The 9,953-nt window shown below is 30.9% G+C and overlaps 1 long non-coding RNA gene across 1 annotated transcript; it reads left to right on the top strand.

Moving 5' to 3' along the window:
- The first annotated feature begins 3,431 nt into the window (after nucleotides 1-3,431).
- LOC145013282 (uncharacterized) lies at nucleotides 3,432-8,387 on the top strand. The gene is made up of 3 exons (XR_013664907.1): nucleotides 3,432-6,434; nucleotides 6,734-6,819; nucleotides 6,912-8,387. It is a non-coding gene; the product is annotated as an uncharacterized LOC145013282 (long non-coding RNA).
- Nucleotides 8,388-9,953: the final 1,566 nt, after the last annotated feature.

Below are 9,953 nucleotides of genomic sequence, written 5' to 3'. Positions count from 1 at the left end.
TTTTATTAACTGTTGCGGTAAAAAAGAATTGGATTATTCACCAACTCGATGTGAATAATGCATTCTTGCATGGTGACTTGGAAGAAGATGTATACATGAAGATTCCCCAAGGATTTGGCAAAGAAGAAGACATGCGAGTGTGTAAACTTAAAAAGTCACTATACGGCTTAAAGCAAGCAAGTCGCAATTGGCATCACAAGTTTACCACTCTCTTTTTATTTACAAAAATATAAATATTTTTATGGTGGCTCTCATTTATGTAGATAATGTGGTCATTGTTGGTAATAATGCAGAAAAGATTGAGAGTACAAAAGCTAGTCTCCATACCCAATTTAGTATCAAAGATCTTGGAAGCTTAAAATATTTTTTGGGGATCGAGATGTCACGCACAGAAGAAGGTTTAGTTCTCACTCAACACAAATACACCTTGGATATCTTGGACGATTCGGGTATGCTGAGGTGCAAGCCAAGCCGTTTTCCCATGGAGCAGAACCTTAAACTCGATAAAGGTGACAATGAAAACCGGGTTGATGCAAATATGTATAGGCGTCTCATTGGTCGTCTTTTGTATTTACAAGCCACTCGCCCCGATATAACATATTCGGTTAACATTTTGAGTCAATTCGTATCCGATCCTAAACAGCCACATTGGGATGCAGCTTTACGTGTTTTACGTTATTTGAAGACCACAATCGGACAAGGTATTTTGCTTCCAAACAATGGGTCTACTAATCTAGTAGCTTATAGTGACTCCGATTGGTTGGGATGTCCCTACTCGCGCTGTTCTCGAACAGTATACTTACTTCTCCTTGGAGGAGCTCCTGTTTCGTGCAATGGCAACGACAGTGAGTGAGATCCTTTGGGTTCGTTGGCTACTCACTGATTTAGGTGTTGTCATTAATTCGCCTTCCACTCTCATGTGTGACAATGAATCTGCAAAACACATAGCACACAATCCAGTTTTCCATGAACGCACGAAACACGTGGAAATGGATTGCTACTTTGTTCGGGAAAGGGTGGAATCAAAAGAGATCGCTCCTGTTTGGGTTCACACCAAAGATCAACCGGCGGACTTACTCACTAAACCACTTGGCGCGGAACGACTGCAATCTCTTATGGTCAAGTTGAACATTCGTAATCTTCATGCTTCAACTTGAGGGGGAGTAAATGAATTATTATTATTGATTGTTATTTTTATGTCATGTTTATCTCATTCTAGATAGGCTTCTGATCCAATACGATAGGCTAGTTTGTTATATTCTTGGTGGCTATTTATTTATCTTTTCTGAATTAACCAAACATGATTCGGATGAATGAAACAAAACTCATTCTCAGTATAAGCTAAGCTGACTTTCTTTAATCATTGATCGATTTCAAGACCTCAAGCCTAGACGGATTTAACTGTAACTATTGCTTAAATTATATATTTTCCGATTTACGACTTTAAATATTAAAAAACTATTTGTATTTACAATTTTAAATCTCCATACTGTTTGTAAACTCGTATCAAAATTGCTCCGCCATTATAAAAAACAATAACATGGAAATAATTAACAAAGACAAATTAAAAAAATCGAAAACTAGTCAGCAAAAGCAGTAATTTCAGTAATTTAAAAACATAAAGTTTCAAAAGGGTAAGCAGTGAATCAAAGTTTTGTTGTATTATTTTGATTTCTTTTAACACTAACGATCAAGCACTTTATTATCTCTTTATCGAAGTCAAAGAAAAAGATCAAGTTTGCTTTCTCGTGTGAGATCTTGGGTGATTATATAATTTAAAGATCCGATTACAGTTATTCATTTATAATGTTTTGATAACTGCATATTATAAAATATTATATGTTTTAATTTTATGTTACCAGTTTGGTTAAAAAACAAATGATTGTGATACGGGTTAAATTAAAAAACTGCAGGGATTTTTTTAATTAGATTTTGTTTGGTACTTACAAACTAATTTATTTTTTGAATTAATTGTTATTTAGTTTTTGATGAAACTAATAAAGTAATTTATAAGCTGGTGTTTAATTAGATATTTAACATAGCTTCGTAAATTCATAAGTTTTTTTATTACACGTTTCCAAGTGTGCCTTTGGTAATAATATTGTTGTTATAATGAATTGTTTACAATTGCTATTTATACATAACTAATATTGCATAAAACTAATTGAAGGCATGCTTCTCTTTTTTACTACTGATCAACACATACCTTAATATTTTTTTCTTTTCAAAATCCGTCGACCATCATGGAAAAAGAGTAACATTTGGGCTTAGGAAATTTGGGCCGAAAGACCAAAAGTTTGTTTAAAAAAATTAAAGAAATTCAAAATGTAACGATCATTCGGATGAAAAAAATATATTGTCAAAATATCTAAGAATATTTTACTATCGTTATTAATGCACAAAAAATATAGATTAAAAAGGTATAGAAATAATGATCTTGCAAATATGATATGAAATACATATAATCTACTGTAAACCTAAAAGTTGGAAAAGCTTCTATTACAATATGATGAAAATTTTGATATATTTTAATAATATTTTATACAATTTTATTATTTTTTAATAATATGTAAATAAATATTTTTTATATTATTTTGTATTTTCATGTCTTATCAGTCAATTTTCTAACTGATGTTATTATTTTATTAGCTAACATCAAAGTTATAAAAAAAGCTAGAGTTATATATATATATATATATATATATATATATATATATATATATATATATATATATATATATATATATATATATATATATATAGAGAGAGAGAGAGAGAGAGAGAGAGAGAGTATATATATATATATATATATATATATATATATATATATATATATATATATATATATATATAGAGAGAGAGAGAGAGAGAGAGAGAGAAATTATCAGAAAAGTCTCAATATTTTCGGAAAATTTACACTTTAATCCCAAAAAAAATTTAACGAAAAAGTCCTAAAAACCGGTAAAATTTTGCATTTAGCCACCTTTTAATCGGTTGGAACCGGTACCAAATTAATTTAGAACTATTTCGTAAATTAACCCAAAATATTAAGACTTTTCTATAAACAAATATATTAAAAATTTTCTACAAACAAAACTCTTATTATTATTATTATTATTATTATTATTATTATTATTATTATATACATATATATATATATATATATATATATATATATATATATATATATATATATATATATATATATATATTAAAGTTGTGTTGTAAGATGAACAGTAAACTCGCTAACTTTTGGCAGAAAAGGTCCCCGTATTGTTGTTGCGCTATTATTATTGCATTGGTTATTTTTTGGGGGTTTTTCTGGAAATATCGTTAAAATTTAGACGAATTATTTACGTTCTTTAAACACGTGTTGTTCATTGGGTTTATCTTTATTTGATATTTATCTTTATGTTTCTGGATCCTTCTACACACTTCCCTTCGTATCGTCCTGATGATGTTTTATTTGCGAATCTGAACTGTTGGAGTGGGAGCGATAAGTTTATTGATTTTGTCATCGTATTGTTTCTGGGTTTCCGTTTTTTATTCGAATGGTTGTTGATTTTTGTTTGAATTTGGGGAATTTGTTGAATTTATGTATATTTTCATACTTCTGTAGAGTTTCTTAATAATGAAAGTGAAATCTCAAATTGGAAAGATAATAATGGAGACGGGTGAAGGCAGGGGGGGTTCAAATTTCCCTCCAAAAACAATAATAGGACGCGGCGGAGGTGTCGACAGCAACACCGATGGATATCCCGGCTGCAAAAAGCTCGCACGACAGCTAGATTTTAATAGCATCGGTGGTACTGTACCGCCAACGGCATCGTTGGAGAGGACTCAAGTGGTTTTGCCGGAGCACCCTCAATGGCCGGTTGTGGTGCGTGTTCAACACCCAGCGCCACCGTCGCCACCACCACAACCAAAACAGTCGTTGCTGCAACAACAACCACCTCTAAGGTCTCTGTGAGTATTCTTCAATATGCTAGATTATAAAGTATTAAATTCCAATTGATTTGTGTTTGATTTCATAACATTGATGGGTTTTAAACCCTAAACCCTAAACAACAACCACCTCTAAGACCTCTGTAAGTATTCTTCAATATGCTAGATTATAAAGTATTAAATTCCAACTGATTTGTGTTTGATTTCATAACATTGATGGGTTTTTGTATTAATCAAAATCAGACATCTGCAGAACTTGACAATTCCAACTTTATTAGTGCTCCATGTCTTAGTTAGATATCACATATTAATAATAATAATCTGAATCTGGATTTTGAAGCCTCTTTAATCCCTTTTTGTTTGGTTTCATGTGATACCATGGCTTTTTTATCACATGAAAACAGAAATCCATACTTCGTTAGAAAACAGTTATATGGCAATTCTGTTTTGCCTTATACGGTATGAGCAACCTTACCTCTTTATCGTACTAATTTTCAATTTTTATGTTGTGTTTCTTTTCAGAGGTTTCTTCCGATTTCGTTCGATTTGTAGTTGTAATTATTTGGTTTGAAATTGGGTTAATAGATTTCATAAATTATTTAGTGCAATGTTTAATTAGCTCTCTCTATTACGGTTGAACTAGCCTCTTTAGGGGCAATTTGGTCAATGTCATTCGTGTTGCTCCCAGCAAATCCATTGAGGTATAATTTTTTTCCTGTCTAATTTTCATATGGTTTAGTTGATGTTTGAATTGAAAGTGATGATTATATGCTATGGAATAATCATAACAAAAAAAATGAAATGGACAAGGGTAGAAATGTGATTTTACTCTACCATATGATAATTTGGTTTGTTGCAGTTCTGGTTCCGGTTCGTATTGAACTAACTGAAGGTGATTATATGCTATCTATGGAACTTCATCTAGCCTGGTGTTGTTTTTAGATTATTTTGCATTTGCATATTGCAACTGATATGTGATTTTTGTTCCAGGATGAAGTTCGAATAACAGCTCTGAAGACAGTTTATAGTGGAGAATTTCAGTCAATAGTGGATGGCAGTGGCAGTCACAGTAGTGGTGGCGACGATGAAGATTACAGCGGAGAGGAAACATGACAATTTAGTGAGAAAAACAGAAAATTAAGTAATCATCAAGTCAAATCAATGGATAAAATATGTTTTTCGTCCGATAAAGATGTTGATTGATCGGATTCTGATATTCACTCTGACTCAGATTCGTAGTCGGACTCAACCGTATTGATTGTATTATTCGGTCGATCAAAGCATGTTTATCGAAACAACGACGACAGGCGGCGGAGAAATGATGCCGTCAGCGCCTACTACTCTTGTGTATTTGACTTTTTTTAATTTCAATCAAAGATTTCCTACATCAAATTACACACACATAGAAGTAAATTACAATTTTGGTTCTTGAGTGTAGCTGATATGCATTTTTAATTTGCAGGTTTTGCTTCTAAACGCCTTCCAATCTTTGGTCTGGTAATAAGAGGTTATGCTATTAACTGCATTTTCCATTTTTACTAGTGAAATGCCCTAAATGGCAACGTACTTTCAATTTATATGTATTTTTTCCATTTTTACAAGTGAAATGCCCCAACTGCATTCTCATTTTGGAAAGAAGTACCATGGATATACCTGAACTTCAACATTAATTATTTAAGATTTTTTTACACAAGTTTCATTTTTTTTAATAATTTGATATGTGATCAGGAGAAGATGCCAAGCTAGGCTTACCAGAAACCCCGGACAAATTTAGTAATTTGATATGTGATCTTCTCTTATGCTTACCAACAGTTTGTAAGTACACCAACGAAATCATATACACACGAAAGTTAAAAGGGCCCAACTTAAAATTCTAAATTTTATATAATCCGTATAAAATCTACAATTTAGTTCTATAGAATGAACTTAGTAGGATTCGAATTTTAGGTTCTTGATAGCTTTAAATCCTATTAAGGTATATAATTCTGGTAATTGTGGCTGCTGGAATATGATTTCTACTTATTTCTTCTCATAATAGATGTGCTTCAGCTTGAAAAGTTGAAATGGGTTTAGTAGACAACTCCATATGTTTCAATTTCTAAATTATTAAATCTGATTTATTTAATCTTTCAATTTATTATCGTTATCAACAATTGATTAGTTGACTGCATATCTTGAGAACCTAGTTTTTTATTATCGTATTTCTCTCTGTCGCTCATCAACTTTTTCATATTTATCTTTAAATTCCACCACATGTACGACATCTTTTTATCACCCTCAATAACAACTTCCAATTTAATCTCTCCCCTGCAAAAACAATCGTTTCTTTATGTTGATTTTGTTTCATATTTGTAGGTGTTTGAAGAGATGAGAAAGCAGGAACAACTATGTGTTTTCATGATTATTAGAGAAATTTGAAGAAACGGAAGAAGCGGAGCAGGTGTTTGATAAAATGCATATTTGTAATTTGTGTTTGAAATCAATAAATGGTAACTATTCTTATCAATTTCAGCCATGTTTCTCCACCAACTAAAATTTGTCATCCATTTGTAAATTTATCTTTCAAAGTTTACATTTTATTATCATAACATCTATGTTTCTTTGAAGACTAATATGCCCTGCAGAAGGTGATATGCATTCCTTATTCATTCCATCATGTAATGAAATAAAAACTTACAATATAACTTTATTTATATAGTTTGTTGACATAAATCTTTTTAAAACTGTCTCCAATCTTTAAATTACCAAAATAACCTTTCTAAGTTCTAACAATCTTAAGCGTTTGTAGCTTATAAGTATGACAAGAATAGCCATGACAAAGGCCCGTCGACATATTTTAGCAGCCATCGATTGACTCAATAAATATCTTGAGATGTAAGAACAAAATCCCAAACATTCTTTATATTTGATCTTATTTACTATAAAATTCAATGAGGTCTGTTTATTTTTTATTTTTATTTTTTTAGCCTAGATTCATGGCAGGTCATGATGCTGGAGAGAAGTTGTTGAAATATATGTTTCATTGAAGTGTGAGTGCTTCATTAATTTATATGTGGATAAAAAAGACAAATTTATCCCTGGGGCTTATTACAGTTTATGTGGTTTTATAGGTACAAACAAGCAGGTTTCTGTTATGAGGAGTTGATCTTATCTCTACCAATCATTCGTGGGCATTATCTTGTTTATGCTGATGTAGGTATTTACAATGAACATAAACAATTGTATACATAAAAAAATTTGGACTGAATAAACTTTTCGAATGAGAGTAAATGACCAATTTTACTTCACACTTAAAAAGATGTTACAATTATTCATTAGTTTTAATGTCAGAGGATTTGGGAGGAAAAAATATCAAATAATATAATTGACAGGTGGAAAAAACATCAAATCACTTTTTGGTGCTTACTTGGTGAGCTCTCTTTCATTTTGAAATAATTATTCAATTTATTATTATCATTTAAAAGAGTTTTTCAATATAAAATATCCACATTATTATGTGGTGCAAGGAAAATCAAAAGTATTATTTAAATTTAGGCAAGTTAAAAAGTTGTAGGAAAACTTAATGTATCATGGATTCAAATTTGAGGTTCCATTCCATTTCATCAATATCCATGTTATATGGATTTTACTATTCCTAGAGAATGGTGGAAGTAAATTCAACTTAATATTATTTTTCTTTTTTAGCAAAATACAAAAATACCCTCACTATATTTACGATATATTCTACTTGATAAGAAAAATCAATATTATTGTTTGAATATAGGGAAGCTCTAAATTTGTTAATAAAACGTAATGTAGCAAGAACGATATAATTAAAGGTATGTTTAGTTTGTGGATTCAAATAGAGTTGGAATCCGAAATGTCATTCCAATTCAATTAGAATCTGTAAAATTTCATGTTTGATGGATTTTACTATTATTACGAGGGAAGATGGAAGCAATTCAATTTCATTTTTTTTTTTTTTTGTTAAATGATCAAAATACCCTTGTGATGTATAGTGCACTTCTGCAATTGGACAACCTTTGGAGAAAGATTACAAGAAAAATTCAGCTCGAAGATAAAGTCCTGCCAGGCAAATCCAAATTTAAAAACGTAGAATGTTAGAACTACAAAAGCTATGGTGAAAATACATAACGTGAAATTAAATGTGTGTGGTGTCAAATTTAATGTGATTCGTCTGGATTGGATGTCTATGTAGGTGAAACTACAGAAGGTTAGGACCGTTTCATTTATGTGCAAGAACTGTGAAAAGGATGGATGTTCATGGTGGAGGTGGTAACAGCTACGCTTTTTGAATATTTGAGATTTGGAGGTTGTGAGAGTGATAATTGATCAAAGATTCCAAATAATAGTTATGTTCAAGTTGTTTTGTTTTTGGAAAATAGTTATAAATGTTTTATTGACAGTCTTATGATAATTTAGTAACCAAGAGTTGCATCTTTGTTGCATGAAATAGAAATATTACAACAATTTATATTCAAATAAAACCTATGAAATTACTTTAGACTTTAGATAATAGAGATTGTTGCATGAAATATAAATATAATTTCATAGCATCCCACTTTACTTTTCTTTTATTACAAAAATTTATGTTCAAATATCTTTTTAATAAGGAATTCTAATTTGGAAAATCTACTCAATTATAGTAAAATTTGCTTTGTCATAACATCATGTTTATGTAGGAGGGTGTCATATGTCATACCTGTTGTGATGAAGAATTGACCAATGCTTTTGTTTACTGTGTGAAGTGTTTCGAATTTGTCATTGACAAGTATGCAGTGCACTTAGCTCTTTTCATCACTTAAGTGCTAACGAATTGTGTATACACTCGATTTTGGCACCTTAAATGGTTCTCCCCAATATTTTGGAACCGGAATAGGCGGTTCCAATTTCGATTCCGGGTATCCACTTCAAAAAAAATCGGTTACAAAAGCAAATCAATGGTTGGTTCAGCCTCTAGATACCCACTTTCTATTTAATCTGATGATTTTAGCGTTACTTAAGATTCCAATGCTTAATGTTCTGATTATAGTGTTTGATAAATTCTTAATGTTATGATTTTAGCGTTGCTTAAGAACCTGATGAAGCTCTAATTAAATCTATTTTCAAGGTTACAATGGTTTTATAAATAGCAATGTACTTTGTTATTTTTTTTTTTACTTTTTGATAAATTCCTAGTCAAATTTGTAAGAGTTTCTATTGAATATAACTCAAGTCCCCTTAATCATTCCCTTATGTTCCTTCAACCCCATTATTTTTATCCAGAAAATTTACCATATATATATATATATATATATATATATATATATATATATATATATATATATATATATATATATATATATATATATATATATATATATATATATATATATATATATATATATATATATATATTACAAAAATAAAATATCCATTAAAACACAAACATTACTTCCTAATACATACCAAAAAAGAAAAAAATAAAACCTTAATCAAAACCAAACCCCGCGGAGCGAGGTACCCCAACTAGTTATATATTAAAGTTGTTTACCCTTTAGGAACAGTAAAGTTCCTAAGGGGTTGGTAGAAATGGTCCATTTATTATATCTTATATTGTAATTTCGGATTGGTTTTGGTATACGGGTGTTTTATGAAATTAATTGTATTGTCTATACACGTGTTGGTGATCGTTGCTGTTGTGTGACTGTATTTCATGTTATCTTTCCAGATCCTTCCACACCGTATCTTTGAAATATCCGTCTGGCCTCTTTTGCTCTAACTTTGCACATCGTTCTCCACAACAGCCGATTAATCGAGAAGAGCTCCACCACCCATCTTCGTTCCATATTTGGGGATTAGGTCTCGATTTACCATTACGACTTCTATATGCTTTATACCTAATTAGCTTCTGGGCCGATGATTTTCGAAGGGGTGGATTGGGTCATAATTTTTCTCCATACGGATGTTCGTCTTTCTTTTGTATCTTCTATTTTCCTTTCGATTTAGGACTTAGGAGAAGGGAAGTC

The sequence above is a fragment of the Lactuca saligna genome, chromosome 8, assembly GCF_052625555.1.
Source record: "Lactuca saligna cultivar CGN05327 chromosome 8, ASM5262555v1, whole genome shotgun sequence".
NCBI lineage: Eukaryota > Viridiplantae > Streptophyta > Magnoliopsida > Asterales > Asteraceae > Lactuca > Lactuca saligna.
This window is presented reverse-complemented; position numbering and strand designations above follow the sequence as displayed.